This window comes from Sciurus vulgaris, assembly GCF_902686455.1.
Source record: "Sciurus vulgaris genome assembly, chromosome: 3".
Taxonomy (NCBI): domain Eukaryota; kingdom Metazoa; phylum Chordata; class Mammalia; order Rodentia; family Sciuridae; genus Sciurus; species Sciurus vulgaris.
Window position 1 is genome coordinate 51,568,070 of NC_136463.1, and position 24,441 is coordinate 51,592,510.

At 37.6% G+C, this 24,441-nt stretch overlaps 1 long non-coding RNA gene across 6 annotated transcripts in view; it reads right to left on the reverse strand.

The window, feature by feature from the left end:
* Positions 1-21,228, reverse strand: part of LOC306657767 — a 76,442-nt gene extending 55,214 nt beyond the window's left edge. For all 6 annotated transcript variants that reach the window (XR_013762877.1, XR_013762878.1, XR_013762879.1 and 3 more), the window contains exon 1: positions 21,146-21,228. This is a non-coding gene — a long non-coding RNA (uncharacterized lncRNA). The remainder of the gene's footprint in view (positions 1-21,145) is intronic.
* Positions 21,229-24,441: the final 3,213 nt, after the last annotated feature.

The following is a 24,441-nucleotide window of genomic DNA, read 5'->3' on the forward strand; positions in this document are numbered from 1 at the left end:
GATGCAGGAGGTTGATAATGGGGGAGGCTATGAGTGGGTGAGGAGGGATATGGATAGCTCTGTACTTGCCACTCAGTTTTGCTGTGAACCTAAAATGGTTTTAAAAAAAGCAAAGTGTATTAAAGCATTTTTTTCAAGTCAATCACTCCCAGGAGGCAGAATTACACACCATACTCACTTGTACAACACAGCTGTTAAGCAAAGACAATCACAAGAAAGATGCAAGGACTTTTAAGACAGTCCCCAGAGTCTAATATCAGCAGACACCTAGTAATCATGTGGGGACAAGGAGCCTTGGATAGGGGCTGTATTCCTTTGCCTGGTGCCAGGATCCTTTGGCATTATCATTTTACACAGGGAGATGCAAGAATGTCTTTATAATCCAAGGCTTGGGCTCCTCCTCCTTGATCCCCATGGGATAAGAAATCTGAGGACAGAATGAGCCTGCCAGGCTTGTCCTTCCGACATTGCAAATTTGGCTGAGAGATGGGACCAAAGCTGCAAATCTCACCAGGGCTGTTTTCAGAAACCAAGTGATAGGTCACCTAACCTCAACTGATCTACCTGACCCTGGGTTTCTCCTCTGACCCTGACCAAGGAAACATTACTATCAATCATGTTATCCATCAGATATTATTATTCATCATGTATTATTACAAACTCAACATTTGTTGAGTACTTCCTGTGTGCCAGTCATAGTACTGAGTCCTTTATATCTATTCGCCTACCCTTTTATTCTTACGTAAGAAATAGGTTCTAGCCAGGCATGGTGCTGCATGCCTGCAATCCCAGTGGCTGGGGGGAGGCTGAGGCAGGAAGATCATGAATTCAAAGCCAGCATCAGCAACTTATCAAGAACCTGAGCAATGTAGTGAGACTCTGTCTCAGAATAAAAAATAAAAAGATCAGAGATGTGGCTCAGGGTTTAAGCACCCCTGGGTTCAATCCCTGATACCAAAAGAAAAAAAAAAAAAAAAGGTAGGTTCTATTCTTATCTCTGTTTTACAGATAATAAACCTGAGGTTTAGAAAGGGTAAATAATTTGCTACAACCCCAATACGTTAAGTTTTTGAGAGCTCAGGAAAACACTGAAGTACGGCATACACCAAAGCCCACATTTTTCCTTCTTCATCCTGCTCTTGTGTCTCAGTATATTATCTGCATTAGGATGAAGAATAGAGTGCTTTGGGTTTTAGAAGGGATTCTATTTGATTTACAGCATCCACAACTGGACTAATTGAAGACCCCTTTTTTCCACCTCTACCACTCTCTCCAGATTCTTCGGCATTTATTCTCCTGGCCTTACACTACATGATGGCCATCCCGGACACTGGCTTTTTTCCAGTCTTCCTAAGCTTTTCCAGAGACCTCTGTACAAACCTCTGTACAGGTCATGTGCTTTCACCTGCTGGAAATGCACCTCCTAAATTTTTGTTGGACAAATTCCTCTTTGAAAAATAAATTGCATTGCTGTCCCCTCCTCAGGGAAGGCTTTCGTAGCCTTGTAAGAATTACTTTTCCTATGATCCCACCACACTGTGGGAGACTCTCAAATCTAGCTCCTACCATATTGCTGTTTATTATTGTTGTCCACAATTCTCTTTCCCACTGGACTCTGTAGAGGCAATCATTGTTCACCTTTGCCCTGTCTTATCTTCACAGTAAGTACTGGCACCATTGTACTAAACACTTATTGAGTGAAGAAAATATTTGTTGTATGAATGAATGCACACAGTGAGGTTAAATCAAAATATACAATTAGGACTTGGAAGATGAATGGTAGAGAAGGATTTAGTTTGCACTGTAGACTCTATGGCTCATGATTGTTGGCTGAGAGTCACACTACCCAAATCACAAAAGAAGAAAAGGCCATAGCTAAATCAGAACGAGTGTCAGTTTATTGGGCAAACCCTCAGCCTTAGATTGTAACCTCCTAATTGTGAATTTTTTAAAATGAAAAATGGTCTAGGATGGAGGTATATCCTAAAAACTGGATTTGATGATACATAAGGGTCTAATGGGAAGATTCAGTAAAATTTAAGAGGACTCTCATCCTTTCCTGGGACCACTTGAAAGAGAGGGAAAACTGCTTCTGGAAATGAATAGAAACCAACTAGAAATAAGTTTTATTCTAATTGCTTGGTAAATAATAGTCCTTATGGATATGCCTTTATGGTGCCAAGACTGCCTTTCCATTTGTCCCAAACCAGATTCTATACTAACCAGAGAAGATGCAGAATGTGTTTATACTAAGGTTCATTGATTGCTTGGCTTACAAACCACCTGGTCTATGGGTTCTGAGAGGTTAGAGACCCTATGGTGTTAGTTAGGGCAACGCTTTGAAGGTATGATTCGTGAAACTAAAATTCAGGGAATTCAGCCTCCAATCTTGTCAATTCCATTGACAAAAAATTGCATCAAATGATTAGGTGCAGTGTAACGTGTCTGTCTAAGCTCCAACTCTATGCCAGGCATTGCTCTCTTATTAATTAATTGTGACGTGGCAAGAAGGGGCTGAACCAGACAGTGTGGACACTCCAGTCATTGCACCAGCTCATTGTTGAAACAAATATTTCAAGCTGATTGATAAAAGCAACAAACTTTAGCTAATAAATTCAGCTTTGCAAAAACAAATAGCTGTGAATTTCAGTTGGCTCATGAGTCACATGACAAGTGTTTAGCACAGGAATGTTCTCTGCACATGTATTTAGGTCTGGACTGTCAGAGAAGTGGCAATAGCAGCAGAGTGGGATTGGAAATAAATAAGCACTGACAGAATTTAAAAAAAATACAACTCTTCAAACATCTACTCCAAAAGTATCACAGGTCAAACAACTGGACCTCTTGGTAGGGTGAATTGATGTGTAGTTGCATTGGGAGAAATTGCTTCATTCCCTTCAATCATGGTTTTTCCCTTTGAACAAAGTGGTCCCCATCTCTACTATTTTGTAGTTCTATATACCAATCTCCCAACATAACATCAAAAGGAGAAATTATATGTAAACATTTCAAGACACATAAAAATAGTTTTATGCTTCTTACATTTCCACTGAAAATTAAAGTAAACGTATATTTTCAACTATTATTGTTTTTGTGGTTTTGAGGGGTGAGGTTTTATGGGGGTTCATTATTTTAAGAAACATTTTGATCATATTCTTTATTAAACTTTATATACTCAAAAAGTTATCTTGTGGCCAGGAATATAGTTCAGGGGCAGAACACTGACCTAGCATACATGAGGCCCTGGGGTTTGATCCCCAACACAAGAAAGAAAATTTACAACAGGATTATTTCTATGAATGGATAGTCTCTTCCATACACTAAAGACACCACCCCAGCAGGGATTACTTTGAATGATTTTAATATAGCCTTCTCCATGAGAGAATGTAAGAGAAGAGCCAGAAGGAAGCCCTGGAATTAGTACAACAATAAACCCAGCAGCAGGGGAGGTAAAATAGTGCCCTGCTAACATGATGGAATGCTTTATCTACATTCCTAAAGCTTAAAAGAGGTATCAGCTTTGGAAATACTACAATGGGGACAGCAGGGACTGGTCACACTGCATTCCCCCCCACAGTTACTTAGGTAAAATTTAAATATGGTGACTTCCAGCTGGCTTCCCACCTGCTGAGCCAAGCTATAGGAATTGCTCCAGTTTATTGAACAGCTTCTAAAAGTTCCAAACATTTCCTGTACGATATTGCTCTCTTCTGTACAATGTTCCTCTAGAAAGGAAGTACCCTGTTCTTACTCCCTTGAATGAATGGTGATACTAAATCACAGATACCAGAGAGGAGCTAGCTCAGCACAGACTCACATTCAGGAGATGTATTCCCTTGTTCATTCTGGCTGCAAAAGTGCTGTCAGTTCAGAGACATGGTAATCAGTTACTCAATGAAAACCCATTTACTCATTCATTAATATCAGTACCTAGTATGTACCATTCACTATGCCAGTCACAGAAAGGTAAGTATGCATGAAATCTCCTGTCATAGCACTCAGAGTCTAGCAGTTGATTGACTTGCTATGTGCTAGATGCTGCAGGAGACATACAGACGTTTTTTCTTTTCTTTATTTTAATCTTTTACCCTGGAAGAAACCTATAATCACCCACATGTCAAGCTCCTTCCTGCCTCAGGGCCTTTACACTTACTGTTCCTTCTGCCTGGAATTCTCTTTCCCTCAATGCTTGCATGACTGGCACCTGCACCATCTATCATACAGATTTCAACTCAAATGCTTTTCCATCAAAGAGTGCTTCACTGAGCATCTTATATCTAATGTTACTTCTTTCTCCTCCTTAGCCATTTACCACATCACCTTGTTTGTTTTCTTCATCTTTGAAATTACTGTGTGTATTTGTTACTTGCTTTTCCCATCTCACACACTTGAATACACACTCATAGGAATAAAATGCTATTCATATTCTCAAAATCTAAAGAGTGCCTGGAATGTAGTAAGTGCTCAAGACATGTTTATGGAGGGCAGGTCCAATGCAACCTTCTACAGAGAAGACCTTATGAGTGGAAGAGATAAGGTTTTACAAACATTCAAAATGGCTGAGAGCCACTGATGGGGTTGATCAGTGAATTCTCTGAAAAGATATAGATTTGGATCTGGATCATAATGAATCAAAAAGATGAACATGGTTGGGGCCATATGAGAGCAGGTAGAAGGGCATGAACAAAGATTCAGAGGCAGGAAAGGATTTTCAAAAGGGCAAATATACCAGTGTGGCTGGGAGCAAGAGTTTAGGAGCAAGCAGTGAGAGATGAGCCTGCAAGACAGGCTAGATCAGCCCATGGAGAAGTTCCAATGCCAGCAGCAGAAATTATTCTCCAAAAGGTGAAAGGACTCAAGAATATCCAGTTGCATTCTTACTGAGTAAAATCTATCACATTTTTAAAAATTACTTTCAAAATTTCTTAGACAACACTATTTCACATTTAAGCCTCTATTTTCCTATTTTGAATGTAAGTGCATGCAAGGGAAGTTAAAGAAAGGAGAAATAAATCTAGTCATAGGTAACTTGCCCAGGGCTCTCTCAAACCTGCTAAGGGGTGAGAAGTAATGGGGACTGGGTGGGCACAGAGAGATGAGGCTGGCAGTGCTTCCCTGTATGCAAGGCATTCATAGCAAAGGTAGGCATCACATTTAATCAGATTCAGTACATAAGGACCATAAATCTATTGGTAGCTCTGGGACTTAATAAAAAGTAGGTTACCAAGCAGCTTCACTTTTATGAGGACTGGCTTTGCCATTTGAAACAGTTTAAAGTAGATTAAAGGGGGGCAAATAAAAACCTTGTTCTGCAGTCATTTTGGAATAGTGGAAGGAATATTGAATTAAATTTTAGCAGCTGAAAGATACTTTTCTTGTTCATTTCATATATACATATATACATTTCATATATACATATATCCATATATACATACATATATATATATATATATATATATATATATATATATAAAACCCTGCCTAAATAGCCAAGTGGAAAACACTGCAAATGCTCTGTGTGCAAGTGAAGGGGGAATGACATTGCAGAACTTAAAAAAGAACCTGATGATGTCTAAAAGCAAATGTGTAACCCTTGAAGCTTCCTTTCCACAGATCAGCTTCTGTTTGCAGCTCAGCAAACCATATGCTGTATTCACTCACTCCTCAAGGGTCATCTGCTCCTTTCCAAGTATTAAGATGTCAGCGAAAATCTACCTTCTGGGGAAATTTAATCTGGGGGAGAAGAGTTGCTGACGCTCATAAAAATAGCTGTCAGACATTATGACTCCTCTGGGACACCATGATGAAGAAAGGCCATGGAGCCCAGGGGAGAGAAGTAAAATTGTTTACAATGCTCAAAGATCACACAGCTCAGAAACTCTCAAAACTGGGGTCAAGAAGCTGTAGCGGGTCTATGAGTAGGGTCTAGGGTTTCCAGAGATTCCCTGAAATTGAACAAAATTTTTCATGCCTTTGTAGATTTTTTTCTCTTAATTTTATTTTGAGACAGGGTCTCTCTAAGTTTCCTAGGCTGGCCTTGAACTTGTAGTCCTCCTGCCTTGGGCTCCTGAGTTGCTGAGAGTACAGATGTGTACGACCGTACTGGGGAAAACTTCCATTGGATTCTAGAGGTCCCCAACCAAAAAATTATTAAGAGCAGTTATTTTGGTATATTACTTCCACAGACATTTTTCATTCTCAAAAAATCATGTTTTATTGCTTAAGAAATACTTGAATGCATAACCTTAAGATAAATTTCAAAATTAGTGAAAAGGCTAAAGTCTCTTTGCCCATACCCCTGTTCCAGATGTTTCCCTCACTCTTGCTTTCTACAGAGGTAATAATTCTTATGTTTTTGTTTATATTTTCATAATTACACACATAGAAAATATATAGCATTTGAGTGTGTGCTATGATCCTAAATGGTACCACATTTTCCATGCATGTCTGCAACTTGCCTTTGCATTACACAGTGTGTGGAGATAGTTCCACATGTGTGCATATGAATCTCCATCTTTTTCACCTGCTGCATAGTACTCCACAGTAAGACTGTGGTCAGTGTTCTTAGCCATTTCTCTATTGATGAACAGTTAGGTTGTTTCTTCTCCCTTTACAAACACTGGAATGATTAATATCTTTGTATGAGTCATTCAATGAACCAGTACAAGTGTTACTCTAACAGAAAAGCCAAAGGGGGAACTGTTCGTGATATGCATTTTAAATTTTTAATTTAACTGCTGATCTCCCTTCAAAAATTTGCTCTACTGTAGTCTCTAAGACCATTTGTTTCCTATCTCCTCTTGTCACAATAACTATTACTAATCGTTTGGAGTTTGTTAATCTAAAGTGTACTTCTTTGTTATTTCATTTGAATTTCATTAGCTGTGAGGTTCAGAATCTTTTCATGTGTTTATTGACTATTTGTATTTCCTTTGCAGTGAATGTCTGTCCCAAGAGAGACAGTTGTTCTCTCACCCTGCTGCACACCAGAATCATTCATGAGGCTTAAGACATGATTGATGGGTTCCCTCCCCAGATCTTCTGATTCAGTGAATCTAGATGGGGCCTGTGAATGTGCATTTCTAGAATGTCCAAGGTGATGATGATGCATCTGGCCCAGGAACCAGATTTTAAAACCACTGAGCTGGAGAAACTGCCTGGTCCATGTACCTCTCAATTGTCCTATGTCTATGGTTCCCAACCCCAGTTGAACAATAGACTCCTCTGTAGGGTTTTGTCCCCCTCACAGTCCGCCCCCCCCAGATTCATTACATTGGATGCCCTTTCTATCAGGATATTTTAAGTTTCCCTGGTGAGTCTGATGTCCAGTCAGAATTGAGAACCATTGCTGGCTGATACTAGGTGATTTGGAGGGAGACAAAGTCCTTCATTCTATTTCCTTCTCTCTTGCAGCATATCTTAGCTGTACAATGCTTTGTTTCCTTGTGTTTTGTTCAGAGGCACAATTCTGTGAGTTTATATCATACCCCCTGGAAAAGTTGACATTTGTTCAAAATGTTTATTCTGTGTTCTATTTTGGGGCAGTGCAATGTTGTAGACCTTCAGACCTGGGTTCTTATCCCAATTCTGCAATTACCAGTTGCATAGGCTAGTGACTAAGCTTCCACTTGTTAATCTATGAAATGGACCTCATTATTACTGCCTAACAGGCTTATGTAAAATGCCAACGTGTATTAGGTGCCATAGATGGTGACCAGCCTGGTAGGAACTCAACAACTCTGTACTGAAATCCCTCCTCACTTTGTGATTTGAGATTATAGCTTCTGGATTGACACCTCCATCTCCAGCCCCCTACTGATGAAATAATTCTACTTTCACCTGTCCTATAGATTACTCAAGACTTCCCCATAACTCTAAACCACATTTTCATATTACTGCTAAACTTTAATTGCCCAGGTTACTTCACGTCTACATAACTGGAATTTGCCTAGAAAGACTGCAATAAAAAATATTTTTTGGTACCAAAGGATAAAAGATAAACACTCAATATTATTGCATGTCTATTACATGCAAGTCACTAGAAGAGTTCAAAGAAAGACCCTGATCTCACCCTCAAGAACTTTCAATGGATAAGAAGAGATGTCAAACTTAAAGGCAACTTATAAAATCAGGTGGTTAAAACTGGAGGTGATAGAGAACTTCAAGGAGGTCCATCAAGTAAAAGAAAACAATCTCTTTGAGTGGCTTAGATAGGAAAATCTTTGAAGATTTTGAAAGAAAAGCAGAATGTTGCTAGGTAGACAGAAGAGAGATGGTTCTGGAGAACAACATGAAGTAAGCAACAACAAAGTAACTGAAGTGCTGAGTACTCTGCAGGAGCAATTAGTAGACCAGATGGATAACCTGGCATGTTTCCCAAGGGCATAGTGAGAAGCAACACAGAAGACAAGCAAGAGGACAGCTCTGGCAGGGTAGTGTACATCAGCAAGAATATATAGGTATCCTTTGATAGATTGGGTTTTTGGTATGCGTTGGTTTGTTGTCTGAAGATTGGAGAGAAATGTGATTAATTGTTTTTCATTTTATTATTTGCATTGGTTTTGAAGTTTATATTTGATTTTTTGATGGATACAAAAATATACAGCACAAAAATGCATAAGGCACTATAGTAAAAAGTGCCTTTCCATTTCTACTTGCAGAACACCTGGTTTTGCTCTTTGGAGCAACTGGTGTTACCAGTTTTGTATATATCTTTTAAGGGACTCTCCTACATAAATACTGTTATTTCTTATTTTTGCTATAGTTATGTTCTATAAAGTCATTGTGAATAGTGAATTAGCAAATAGTCATTGATCTTACTGGAAATGCAGAATTTCATTTCTGTAATCCTCTGGTCACAACATTTTCACCAACTGACCAACACATAACTTTGTTTTATGTATCTTTTTATTTATAGACACTTTATTTAATATGTATTATAGATTCGTTACAAGCATCACCTTGTTTGACCTCAGCTTAGAATGTGTGAGTTTGCCAAGTCAAAGTTTTCTCTACCATGTCCTTGGATAACCACAGAAGTGTGTGAGTTTTGATTTGAGGTTTACATATAAATTTTGGCAAGTAGGTGAATTTGCAAATATGGAATCCACAAATAAAGAGGATATAAACACCAAACATTAGACGTTATAATTTTCCCACTTTCATGAAAATGATTAAGGCCATGATTAAGAAAGATGGATGAAGAATAAATGCAATGAGGATGAAGAGCTGTGGATAGAAGAAGACCCTACCCAAGAGGCGCAGAGTTCTGGAAAGGGGGACAGTGACATCGGTGTTCACAGTTGGATCACCAGAAACCTTGGCTATACTATCAGAAAGGGAGGGAAGGGGCATTGGTGGAGATGGTGTGCCCTTCCACTTAAGTAACTTGGAAAACAGTGGATGTCACGGCATGAGCAGTTGGACAAATTAAAACCAAACAGATCTTGAGCAGACAGCAGGTCGAGAGCAGAAATGGCAGGCAAATAAAATAACTGAACTCACAAGATTGAAGGGGTCTGTGGTGGAACAAAGGGACAAGAAGTGATCCAATTAATGTCTAAGAATTAATTTTAAAAGTTTAAATGTATCTGTATCTCAAAAAAGGGATGAAGCATGGACCACTGAGAAGATGGCAGAAGAAACTCTGAATTGGTGCATAAATGGATTCCAGGGGTCAGCCTGTTCAAGGCCAGTCTGGGTAATTTATCAGAGACCTTGTTTCAAAATGAAATAAAACAGCTATTTCAAAAGCCAAAAGATGACATTATTAGTGACCCTGCTTTATGAGGGCGAACTCCTCAGAGGCCATTTTAGGGACTATCATACGGCTTTCTGCAAGAGAGAACATCTGGATCTGAAGTAGGATCTTAAGAGTTGGGGAGGATTTTAAGATGATGATCGAATTTTAATCTATCACTGTTTCTTCCTATAGTTCACCCCTCTAACTGAGGGACTTGCTAAGACTTAGCTGGGGATAAGGAATTTGCTGCCTGATACTATCTCCCTCCAAGGACCAGAAGAAGCCTAGGGATATGGTCAGGGAGGATTTGATCAAGGGTCATTGTGCTTGTAAAGCACTAGAGTTATCATTTTACTCTATTTCACTCTTGGGGACTGGTTGCTCCATGTATGCCAGTGATTCTGTCTCCTAGGAGCTCCAAGTTTTGAAGGCAACAACAGTTTCCACCATCTTCTCCAAGAAATTGCTGTACGAGTTACAAGTGCATGTCAGAGACAGCATCAAGCATCCATGAATGCTGATGTATCAGAAATCAAATTCATGTATGAAGTGATGTTATCTTCAAACTTCAACATTCCTGATTATTCTCAGCCTCTGTGTAGAAGCCCCATGCACAGTACATGTGACCATGGTCTCAGCAGAGGTACCAAAGAACAGACATTTTCTTTTTTGTGATTAATTACCTTGGCATAGGGCAGTGATTCTCAAACAGGAGCAATTCCCCTCCTCATGGGACATTTGACAATGTCTGGAGATATTTGTGATTGCAGTATTGTAGGGGAGAGGGTTGCCACTAGGGACAAAGGCCAGGGACATTATCAAACATCCCACAAGACACAGGTTTACTGTTACAAGAGTTAATGGGAATAGGAAAGGCAGTGGAATGAGTCAGACATAACTTTCCTATGTTCATATATGAATACACAACCAAGGTAATTCCACATCATGTACAACCACAAGAAAGGGAAGTTATACTTGATGTATGCATAATTTGTCAAAATATACTCTATTGTCATGTATATCTAAAAAGAACAACAAAAAAATTAGTCTGCCAGGGGTGCCCAGGATGTTCCCGGAATAGGGAGATCAAAGTAACTTTGTTTCCTTTGCTATAGCATCTTGTTCAGAGTGTATTTAAAATATATTGAAATGTATTGTTTCCTCTAGTCACTCTGTTGACAGGTCATTATCCTTGGAACTCTCGATTTACAGTTCAGATGTTGACATATGAGTGACAACCAAAAATCCATACATAGGAATTAATTTTAGAGATTCATACTTTTTGTTACACTAAATAGCATTTCATTTTTCAGGCTTGCTCTGCTGACTCAATATACTTTCCTATTTTATAACTGTTTTCAAAGCTGTCATTAATGAAGACACTGAATGAAGGTGGCATGAGCTCATTTGATGTAATCCCCATCTTTTATAGGTTATTGATCCCTTTCTAAGCCTGAAAAAGAAAAGAGGTAAGACTGGTCTGTACACCGAGGTTTTTGCCTCAGGACAGCTTTAAGTTTTAAGTAGATGGTGTGGTGGGGGTGGGTGGGGGGAGATAAGCATAAAGAGACTGGCTGCCCACTTTAGGGGATGCATTAATTATATGTCTATGAAGTGGTATGTCAGGAAATAAAACCATTTTCTGCTATTCTTATTTTCTTATGAGAGTCTCACATTTTTCAAATAATCTTCTTTGCACTAAATATGAACTTAGGACCTCAGAGTAAAGGGAAAAGTTAGGAAAAAATGCTTTATTGTGCATAGGAAACACTGGGGGATCTTGTTAAATACAGATTTTGATTCAGCAGCCTAAGGCAGAGTCAAAGCTGCTGCATTTTCAACAAGCTCCCAGGTTATGTTCATGTTGCTGGCCCGTGGACCACCTTTGAGTCCCACCAGGCTATAGGGAATTCTAAGTGCTCTTTGATAGAATCTGTCACTATTTAAAAGCCACAGAGTCATAATATCCGGTATTTAGAAATCACCTCTATTCCTTCATTATACAATGAGAAATGAATCCTAGGGTCTTTGCCCCTTTAAGGATAGAAAAAAGAAACATTTTTATCAGCTGAAAAGGAATAGAGAATCATTGTAGATCATCCTTAGATGTCTACTTTGACTTGAAAGATGGTCCTTTTAAAAATAAATATTAAAATTTTCCTTTTTATACATACAATGCTTTTCTGGCTACTATATGATATTATTTAAAATGTCCTTCAGTTTCTTGATGGCTACTTTATCAGAAACTAAAGGATTTAAATAAGGAATTTTGCTTTTTAAGGCATAATAACATTTTATTGCCAAATAAGGAAAAGCTCACTGGATCAGGCATCAGTAGAAGCAGGCACAAATCCTGCTGCCGAGTCATCAAGGAAAGTCAGGTATGTTCTGTAGGCCCTGGCATGAAGTATAGAAGGTTCCTTTCCATTTTGAAGGTCCACAGCTCTGGCTGGGTATGGAATTCCCAAGTGAATTCCAGTCACTTCGGATCCTGAGGCAGAAGCATTTCAAGTTCTAGGCCAGCCTGGCAGTTTACAGAGGCCCTTGTTTCAAAATGAATCAAACAATTATTTCAGTCAAAATGTAACATTATTAGAATGATCCAGTTGCAATTTCCTATATAACAAGGATAATGACATTTGCCAAACACTTACCTCATTGCATAAATTTACAAAGGGAATTTTGAATACTGTGTGTGTATTTAAAAAGAAAGTGATTTAGCAAATTACATGCTTATAGATGCAGAATACAAATCATACTCTGATATAGATTTGGAATGGAGGCTTTCAAAGTAGAATTGCAAGATCTTCAGCCTTTCATTAATGGATGTGGCTTCTGTGGGGTCTCAAGTTAACAGATGATTATGATGAGTCTGATATAAAAAATTGGGGGGAGCTTTTCTTACAATATGACATCTGCTGACATCCTGGGACTAGCAATGAGCATTTCAGGTACACGCTGAAGGAGGGAACTTTGACAGAGGTTCATACAGGTAAAAACCTAGTTCATTAGTACACAAGCCAATCCCAATTATCTCCTCCCCTACCACCATAATGACCATGATCTATAACAAACAGCGAGACTATTAGAGAAAAAAAAAAGAGGAAATGAGTTTACAAAAGCAATTGATACTCCCCAGTGCTTATTCTTGGATTCCTACATGGTGACTCTCTCTTCTTGAATTCTTGGCATTTTGTTGCAAGTGGCTCTTTCCTCTGAGCATTGAAAAGGTCCTCAGATAGACCTGGTGGCCCTCAGTCTCACCTCTCCAATAGACAGCATTAGGCAGATATCACAATTCAACTAATGTTAAGGATTTCTATTCTCTTGCCCCAAACATACCTAATGTCTGTTTTTAGAGGAAGATTCACTGCTGACATGATGAAAGCACTCTCTGGGGACAAGGAAAACACTGAAAAAGTTGGGCTAAAAATGTAGGCAGCACTTAGACCTTCACCCTTTAAACAGGAAATCTAGAATAGGTTGAAATTTCACTGGGGAATTTCTCATTTGATGCTCCTTGCAGCAGGTAGGTTTTGCTCAGGTAGCTAGAAAAAGACCACTTTGTGGATTATTTTGGCAGTCATGCTTGAGGTACTCATACTCAAATCGATATTATTGAAAATTTCCTATTCCTAGCCATTTGCTGAATGCTTTAGTATAGCTGCTTGGTGTTAAAACAAAGAATAGAATAAATGTAGATAATATGACCATTTGAAGAAGTTGGGTAAAAGCTAAAAGAGCTGTAAACCACTGGAAAATGATTTCTCCTTCCCCATTACCACTAGATTAAAAACATTCACATAATCTGAGAGTTTCACATCAAAAAGGAATTGATTTAACTAAATGATCTGAAAACTTATGTCTACACAGAAACCTACACATGGATGTTTAGTTTTATGAAATTACCAAAAGCAGAAATAGCTAAGATGTCCCTCAATAATTGAATGTGTAAACAAACTGGTACATCCATAAGATGGAATATTATTGAGCAATAAAAATAAATAATATATTAAGCCATGAGAATTAAATGCATATTGTGAGAAAAAAGTTTGAAAAGGCTACATACTGAATAATTCCAATTATATGACGTTATGTAAAAGGCAAAATTAGAGACAGTGAAAAAAGTCTGTGGTTGCTAGGGACTTTTAAGAAAAGGTAGGGTGAGCTGGTGAAACAAGGGTTATTTTTAACCCAGTAAAACTATTTTGTATGATATTCTAATGGTAAATAAATGACATTATGCATTTGTCAAAATCCACAGAGCTTGTAGCACAAAAAGTGAACCTTAATGTATGAAACTTCACAAAAAAATCACATTAGTCTGCACACATATATTTCTTTGCTCAGTCACCTAAAAAGAAGTGACAACCCAGTAGCAATGAGCACATCTAGTGCCCAGACATTAGTTTCTAAAATCATTATTCAATAAAGAAAACTAGGGTTCCTTAGAAAAATAGCTGAATTAAGAACTGAGAAAGAAACTATACAAGATGAGCCTGCAACATCTTGCAATGCCAGAAAGTAAAGAAGGACTAAATCAAAGAAATAAACAACCCTAATGTATAATAATGGGAGAATGTAAAAGAGGCAGTGTAGTCAACTGGAAGAGCTCTTGGTGTTGGAAAATTTTGAGAAAAAGCTCAAATGCTTATTTTGACTGACAAAAAAGCAAAGTAGAATTGAATTACAACTCAAAGAATAAAAAATAAATCCATGACTTTGTACTCATATAAATAAATAATTGAATAAATGAATAAACAGTGGAGAAGAGGCTAATTTCCCACGTAGAAGAATTACAAATAAGATGTAGGAATTCTGCCCTCAAGGAATGGGAGTATAAATTCCCACTCCTTTAAGAGGCATTGTCCATGTGACGTCCCTCTAAAAATTCAATATGGAAAGGGTGAAAGAAGAGTAACATTATATTGGACAACTTGACAAATCCCACCTCAGCCAGGTGGTCCCAGTCAACATGAACGATCATAAGTCATATGGATGGTATTTGATGTAATGACAATGGCACTTCACCTCTGAGATCTTTGTATCCAAAGTCTGTAACATTAGGCATGAGAAAAATATCAGGAAATGAGAGTTTATCTTATAAAACACAAAAACAATGCTCCTCAAAACGTTGAAGTCATCAAAAGCAAGAGAAGCCTAAAATCATGTGACAACGAATGTGATATCATATCCTAGATTGGCCCTCAGAACAGAAAATGAATATCAGGAAAAAACTAAGGAAATCTGAATAAAAAATGAACTTTTTATTAATAATAATGGGCCAAAATAGTTTTTTAATTATAAGAAATAGACTATACTAATATGTTAGTAATTGAGAAAATTAGGTGCAGGACATGGGAATTCCCTGTATTACTAGTTTCTCTGTAAATCTAAAACTTTGAAAGAATAGTCTATTAAAAACAAAATATGTTAGGTCTGAAAGCCTTAGAAAGCAGAAAGCAAAAAAAAAATTGCTATAGAATAACCTAAATGACAGGAGAAGTTTGGGGCTTCATTCACATGAGAAAGTCCAAATCTCCAATAGGTTTCTTAATATTCCCCCTTCAGTCTGTTTAGAACACATAGAGGTCAACCCCTATCTAGTCCCTTCTTGCTCTGTGGGAGTTCTGTCTCTATTCTTCTCACTTGAACAAATCCTATTCCTTTCACTCATAAGCAAGCAAACAAACAAAAATCACAAGAGATTGTTTACTAATGGTAAACAATGACATGGATAATCTCCTTCAAACCTGTTCCCCCAAATAAGAAGTCTGTAGGGCCTTCAGTAGCATGATTTCTACAGCCTTATATCTATCAATCAGAAGCTATACTCATATAAGTTTCTAAGTCCGAGCATACTTGAGTCATACCTATTTCACTGGTAAGAGGAACTGCCAAGACTTGGCTTATCTAGGGTGCTGAGGGAGTGTTCTTGGAAATCCAGCACCCAGCATCTCAGCAAGTTTTATGATGATGTCAAGTTTCCATATTTTCAGCAGTTCTTTTGAAACAAATCCTTAAATGCTCTTGCGAACATGCAAAGGAAAATGAGCAACGGTTTTATTTTCTGCATGTGTATCTTTAACCAACAGGTGTGGTTATATTTATTAGGCCTTATACTTTCTTCTATAAAGGACTTGTGTGAGGCTATAAATTTCATAATCCTGTAAGAGGATAACCCTTTCCCCCAGGTGCTTTATTTAAATGTACAGAATGGAAAATAAAAATATATGTAAAGGCAAAGAAATAAACTAGCAAAGGGAAATGAAACTGTGCTTTCCAACCTATCAAAATACAGGATAACAATTAATTAATGTGAGAATTTGAAATCTTTCACTTTATTAATTTGGGAAAAGAACATTTTTTAATTGCTCTTTTCACTAAGTATTTTCAAACTCCCTGATAAGAAAAAGTATAATTCCATCATGATCACTGCAAACATATATTCTTTGGAATGATTTCATCTTCTTTAAGTAGTGAACTTTGCTGAGCTAAAGAGTTTATGTTAAAACTAACAAGAAATCAAGTAAAATGTTTTTAAATGAAACAGCTGGTAATTTCCCACATATTCACTTTTCAAGCAGAGTCAAAGCTGCCTGTAGCCTTGAGCATAGTTTGTGGAATGCTTTAACTGTGAATCATGTTTGCAGGTGTCTATTCAGTAGCTCTTTCCCTGCCTCCACCCCTGTGTCCCCAGGGGGTGACAGTAGGATTTGGGATTAAGCCTTATTGCCACTAACCAAAACCATCTACTCTTCAAGGTCAGGGTAGTATAAAATATTCATACGTCCTTCAATTGCAACTGGAAAAGACCAAAGATCCAATTATAAAAAGGGCCTTGGGAAATACAGTGTGTCTTTTGGAGAATTTATAATAGGTATCATCAAACTCATTTGAGAGACACTCGTTTGTTATCCTTTTATTCATTTAAAAAAGTTATTAGCACCTATATGTGCCAAAGTACTTTTTTAAATGCAGAAGGTCAGGGTAAGAAAAATATATGCCCTCATGCAGATAAGAACAGCTGCAGATCTATCTCATATTTTAAACTATTGATTAATATTTCTTTGAATTGATATTCATAATGATGAGTATTATAGGGTTTTGTTTTTTCTGTTATTTTTTTTTTTACAAACACTGCTGCAATAAATCCTGACTGTATATGTTGGTGCACTTGTGTAACTAAGTGTCCAAGTTAAATTTTTAGAAGTAGAACTGTTTGCCCAATGATTTGTGCATTTTAAGTGATGTTGTGCATTTTAGATACTCCTAAATTGCCCTCTTAAAAATGTGGCCTGTCTGAGATTCCCTTTCCAAAGGCACTTTTAAAAGGCAGAGGCAGAGGCATGGGCCACAGAGGGCTAGAGCCATACTAGACCAGAAAGATCTTCTAATCCAACTCCAATGGCAAATGAAAATCCTAGTTCTGGTGGGTGCAGGGAGCTACTCTGTTTACTTCAAGGTCGCTATGTGACAAATGTGTCCTCAGCTCAGATTTACAAGACCCAAATGAAGGTGGTTAGTCTTTCAACACAAGTCATCTTTCACCAGGCTGATTTTGAGCCTCCCAAGGGCAACACTCTACTTAGCACTCTGTGCTCAGGACGTACCTCAGTAAAGAGAAGGGACACAGTAAAGCCCCAGTAGAAATAAGGGTATTTTTCTTTCATTAAAGCAGATAGCTTTCATTTCTTAAAATCAAGTATTTCTCCTTCATATGAACCTATTTCATTCTTTCAGGAAGGTAACATTGCACAGCAGGGCTATCTTTGAGTCCTTGGCTAAAAGTCTTATACTTTGATGAACTAATTAATAAAGAAGAAATTTCTGCACATGTTTATTTATATCAAAATAGTTGTCTAATATAATTATTACTAGTTGATAGCAAAATATACAATACTAATATTCTCATGTGTTATTTTGGGGATGCTTGAAAAATGAAAATATTTCAAGCCAATTAAACAAATGGACTCACTTTGGTTTGATGCAGGGCCATCCCTTCAGTTCTCTGACTTAGACTCAAGTGGATGAGACAAAACACCTTAATTTTTCTTAGCTGAGTAATTGCTTATTCACAAGTCAGGAAATCAAGCTCTTGCCTTTTCCGAGGCTCAGTAAACTGACAGATGATGCTCTGTATTCAGTTACCTTTCTAGACATGCTAGTTTCCCATGGGAGCTATTTGATGGCCAAAATTCTACAGGCAGGTAGAATGCTGTTGGGTTTACTGGAAATTAATTTCACTGTTCCCGTCCCCCTTCTATATCTTCCCTGCTGTCCTTGGTCTCAGCTCTCCTTTCATCCCTACACAGTGTCCTAAGGTCTCTTCTCTCTTCTCTCATATTCCAGACACCATCTCTCATCTGCTTCACTCTCTCCACTTCCTTCCTGTTCGCCTCCTTTTCCCTTTCCACTCTTCAGGTCTTACAGGACTACCACTAGTGTTCTTCCTAAAATCTGCACTGTCCTCTCTGCCCACTGGTCTCCACCCTCTAATTTCTCTAGCCTGCTGCCTTAACTCCTCCCTCCATAATTTACTTGGTCTCCAATCACCAGTCACCCTCACACTTTTCCACTAACAGAAGCACATTGTAATGTTTCTTGACTTTCACATGTCAGTAACCTACAATTTGGAGCTTCCAAATCTTTGTGTTTCTCTTTCACAGACTGCTGGAACAATCTCACTATTGCTGTGGACACAGACATTTTCCCCTTGAGATGCTGTATTTCCAATAGTCCTTTTTGACAGAGTGGCAAGGGGTCAAAGGCTATCTGTTACATTTCAATTACTCTGAATGAAAATTTAAATTAAGGCAAAAGATAATTAATCTGGGCTGGGGTGTATCTCAGTGTTGGGTGCTTGCCTAGCATGTACAAGGCTCTGGGTTCAATCCCTAGCATGCAAGAAAAAGAAAAGTAATAAACTTAAAATTAAATCACATTTGGAAGGGGGAAAATGTTAGATTTAAACCATCTTTAATAGAATTATAAAAGCAAGATCCTGCTAGTATTCAAACTTCTTTCTTACATTCAAATCATTTTCCTATCAAAAGTTGAAAGCTTAGGCTGTTACTACAATTGGAATAGGTATTTCTTGGGAAATGGAAATTGTATCCATGATGACCCATACTGCAATGATATAGTTACTTATTTACAAATGGTGTAGCTACCTGGAAAACAGTATGGAGTTTCCTCAAAAAAATTAAAAACAGAACTACCATCTGATCTAGCAACCCCTTTTCTGAGTATTTGTCCAAAAGAATTGAAATCAGGACCATGAAGAGATATTTGTACTCCTGGGTTAACTGTGGCATTATTCACAAATTTACAAGGTGAAAATGAATAGATAAAGAACATGTGGTATGCACATACAATGGAATGTTATTCAGTCTTACAAAAAGGTAATTCTATCATATGTGACAAGATGAATGAACCTTGAGAACATTATGCTAAATGAAATAAACCAGTCACAAAAGGACAAATACTATATGATCTCACTTCTGTGTAGAATCCAAATTAGTCAAATTCATAGGATTAGAGAGTAGAAATGTGGATGCCAGAGACTGAATGGATGGAGAAATGGGGAGTTGCTATTAAATGGATAGAAAGATCCAGTTATACAAAATGAGTAAGTTCCAGAGATCTATTCTATAACATCATGCCAAGAGTATAATACTATATTGTACATTTGAAGGGTAGATCTCATGTTAGATTGTTGTTTAGTCAACTTTTTCACTGCTGTAACCAAAAGACCTGACAAGAACAATTAGAGGAGCAAAAGTTTGTTTTGGGGCTCACAGTTTCAGAGGTATTAATCCACAGTTAACTCCAGAGGCAGGACACAATGGCAGAAGTGTGGCAGATGAAAGCAGCTGGGGACATGACACTAGGAAGTAGTGAGAGAGCTCTCTTCTCTACAACAAAACATAAACCCCAAAAGCATACCCCCAGAGACCCACCTCCTCCAGAGCCACAACCCACCTGCCTACAGTTATCACTCGGATATTCCATATCAGGGATTCGTTCATTGATTGGATTAAAGTTCTCATAACCCCATAATTTCATCTCTAAAATTTCTTGTATTGTTTTCACACATGAGCTTTTAGGGGATACCTCACATCTAAACCATAACGGATGTCTTTACAATAATTAACAATTTTTTTTAAAGTTGACCCTTTACCAGATTTCTTTGGTTACTCATGATATTCAGCCAAACAAATGTCAGTGTTTGCTATATGTCTGACAAGTCCATACGTGTTGAGTTGAGGTTATACACTTATGAATACACATGACCCAACCCCAGGATCAATGTATAGTTGGAGGAAAGGGAACAGGAAAATGCTTAGTTGCCACTGCCCTAGAAGTAGGCAAGCCTATGGTAAGCGCTCTCCTAGTCTTCAGTCTAGCAGAGGTCAGGCACAGGCAAAAGAACCAGGGACACCGGAAGCAGGCCCTCCTACTTCAACCTTGCCATCTGGTCCCCTGGTTTGATAGACAACTCCAGCAGAACAAACTCCCATGACCTTTTAATTTTCAATCCTTCCTCTACAGTATCCCCTTCCCTATTCTATGCCTGCCTATTCCAATCTCTTACCTTACCCCAGGAGTGGGGGAACTATAAAACCACAGTTATACTGGTGTTTTAAAAAACTTATACCAGCTCCATACTTACATGTCCCACCCTCAACTCAAGTCCATTTATATAAGCATATATATGTGTATATGTATATATACATATCTTTTTATTTGTTTATCTATGCAGATTCAAAATCTATATCGGATTCTATATCTACCTGTATATAAATCCAATATATATGTATATAGAGATGTAACTCTGTAGAGATATACAAATAAGAGGAAAAAATTAGAATAACACAACAAATATATCAATGTACTATAAAAATATAAAAGCACTGACAATATTACTAGTATAAAATGAGGCAAAAAGAAGACAAGTCCCTTCCTTGATAATTATCTTTACAAAGTAAAACACCTTGAAAATCTATTAACACATAAACATCATTTTGAGTATGCATTTAGTTTCCTGAATTATATTACTAAGATTCAGACCCTGCTTTTTTGGTACCTAATATTTTGCTTTTCTGCTCACCCATTTGCTGCTTAATAAAGATCCATGTCCTCTACTTCTCACCAATTTACCAGCTCATTTAACACATTCTGCTGATATACCAAAGATGAAAACTATTGTGATGGGCAATTCAGATTTTTGCTTGAAGATGTGGTTTTTAGGAGCAAAGTATTTCTGAAATCAAAGACTGCCACTAATGAAATGCATAACCAAGTTAACAGCTTACTCTAAAATTACCATCATATTATTTCAAAGGAAGACTATATTTCATTGATAGCATCATCTGTAAATCGTATTAAGCTTAAACATACCGAAGGGGGCTGCTGGGGTGCCACCGATGATATCCCAATTTTTAACCTTGATGTTGATTACCTGGGTGTGTATTCAGTTGGTGAAAATTCATCAGGTTATCATCTTGTGATGTTGGCTTTTTTGTGTTCATATCGTATTTCATTAAAGAGTTTTTTTTTTTTAAATTGATACCCTATACTCAGAAAAAAGATACAGCAGATGCAGGCATCTCTAGATATATTTTAATAATAGTGTATCTGATTAAACTATAACGCTTGCTGCTTGAAACCAAGAAAGGGTAAGTTCATTTTGTACCCTGGAAGTACATTTTTAGTTGTTGCTACATATCTGAGCCCAGTCAACAACAAAATCCTTTTAGTAATCATAACAGATGGGTTTAGCTTTCAAGTAGCTTGGCAGGTAGGAACGTGGCTAGACCTTGCAGAAAAAACTTGCTCCATGGCCATAGCAATCCCCAAGAGACTCTGCCCTGAGGTAAACACCTGTGCTCGTCCATCTGTCAGGCAGTTCAAATTTGAGATGGCAGAGCCAGTTGCCACAGCCTACTTGCAGAGTCACACACCCACTGTTTGTCTATCTGTCTAAATCTTTTCCCTTCTCCTTCTCCCCCAGGATGTCTCAACTGGACTTTTAGACTGCAATTCAACTCAGCTCCCTCCCCACTGCCCTTTAATACAAGCACTCTATTTAAAAAAAAAAAAAACATCTTCTTCCATTGTTTCCCCCTTTACATTTATGGATTGCTTGAGATGTTTTCTTGTACTGATGTATCTGAGTGTCATAGTACCCATGTAAACATATAATACGTACTTAAAGAAGGTTAGCTATTATTAGCTTTTCATCTGATAACATTATAATTTTATTTTCTAACTGTTCAATAAAACAGTTTTCAGAGATCATATTCAGTGTGTTGGTTTTGAGGAGGATGGAGGAAGTGGGTGGCTAAGGATTGATGAAGGAGGAACTATTTCCATTCCATCTTCTCCAGAGCTTCAAGAGAGGAGATGTTGGCCTGATTAGGGGTTGGTAGTTCCAAGGTTTAGATGGGGATGGCTGCCCACGGTGAAGTTGGCAGAAAGATTCATGATGCTGTAGGGACATTTTGGAGAGGACAAACGCAAAAAGAGGCAATATAGTAAATCTGATAGTTCAGAGAATTCAGTTTTTCTAACAGGATGGTGAGAGAACCCAGTGGACACTTAGCTACATCGGTACAAGAAACCATTTCAAAATGCGTTTGTTGAATTAAGGAGGATGGTATCAGGTAACAGGTTGGACTAAATAAACTCAAAGACAGCATCTAGCCTATCATGCTCCTCTTCATGAGCCCTTACTCTTTCAGACTATTTCAGATTCTTTTTCTCTCTTCCGCTGTGCCCTTGCACTGAATTGGGAGTCTCACTTGTCTCTAATCTCCAACTTGTCCTCTTCCATTTCAGTCTACTAGATCTGCATATTCACGTCTCCAATATTCTGCATTCTTCACATCCTTCTGTCCTTGTGGACTTCAGTGATGTCTGTGGTTTATGCAGCCAAGACCAAAGAGTTTTCCTGGGACTTAAGATCTAATTGAATTCAACAGGTTCCCATTTACCTGAGCAACATTTTAGATCATTCTCTATTAAAGGAAAATCCTTTGTATTTGTAAAAGAGATCCCAGCTCCCCTTTCTCCCATACCTTCTCCATCGTTCACCATTGACACATTGAAATGTGTCTTTCGAAGTTCTTTTGGCCATTAGCATAAGCCACTCAATTCTCATGCATTAATCCATCCTTAGATCCTCTCAAATTGTTCTACCCTTTCAAAAACTTCTTTCTGGGCTGGGGATTTAGCTGAGTTGGTAGAGTGCTTGCCTTGCAAACATGAGACCCTGGGTTCAATCCTCAGTACAACAACAACAACAAAAAAACTTCTTTCTTCTAATGTAGCATTTCTCCCATGATCTTTTACTTACCTAATTAGAACTGCCTAAGCTTTTAAATATCATTTTCCAAATGGGATCATTGATGAATTACATTCCCTTTGAATATCTGATCTTTATCAGAAGTTCTAAATTTGGGGTCTGTACATGTAAGACTTTATATTATCAGATTAATCAGTAGTAAGAATTAATTGTCCCACTGCTTTTAAAAATAGAAGATCAGGGAAAGAAAGGACTATTTTCTTGATAGATCAAAGGACTATTCAAGAATTAACTTGGATTTGAAATATGTCATTTTCTCTCATTCCTGGGACATACAGAAAGGGCTTGTTGCTTGAGATCAAAAGTCAGAATGCCATTTTTCTTGATATTGATCTATTTTATCTTACATCTTTATCACCATGTTATTTGTTGATTTTTTCTGCCAAAGAATATGCTCATAAACTGATATGAAACTTCAGATTCCTCCATTGTGTCTATCTAAACATAAACCCAAGATTTCAAAGGAAAATGAGGTGAGCCAATGCCTCCCTAGTCCTTGGTTCTATTTATTTTGATTTCCAAAGATAAACTAGAGGAAAATCACTGTGAAATTTTCTTTATAGGAAAACCCATTTTTTTGAGTGACATGCTACAAAAAAAGACATGAGGAATATTCAAATATAATAGACTTCAGAGGAAAAAAACTTTTCTATTAAAAAAATATAGCCTGGTCCGTCAGCAACTATCCACAAATTCTCCAAGTAAATAAACTCAACAAATCAATAATTTTGATAATATTAAAGGAATAGCTCCCAATGGTATGAATCTACATAACTATAAATAAAAAGTGTCTTCTGAGAGTTCCTAGGTGGGATGGTTAATATTATATGTCCACTTTGATGGAACACGGTACCCAGCTTTTGGTCAAATACTAGTCTCAACACTGATGTATCAGTATTTTTTAGATGAGTTTTTAGATGAAATCAGTAGACTGTGAGAAAGCAGAAAGCTTTCCATAATAGATGGGCCTCATCAAATGATTTGAGGTCTCAAGAGAAGGATGGAGGTCCCCAAAGAAGTGCCTTAGGATCCAAGACTGCAGCATCAATAATGCTTCTCTGAGTCTCCAGATTGCTGGCACTGTTCTGCTGTTTGGGGATTTGCTTCCCACAATAGTGTGAGCCAGTCCTTAAAAAAAAAAAAAAAAAAAAAAAACAAATCATTCCCTGGCTTATGTATGTATTTGTGTGTGTGTATGCCCCATTTTGCTACTATGACAATATATTGTTTCATAGAAATAATAACTAAAGTACATATATATGTGTGATATATAGAGATATGTATATATGTACATATATTTTCCCCTTCCCCCGGAGAATCTTTTTTTCTT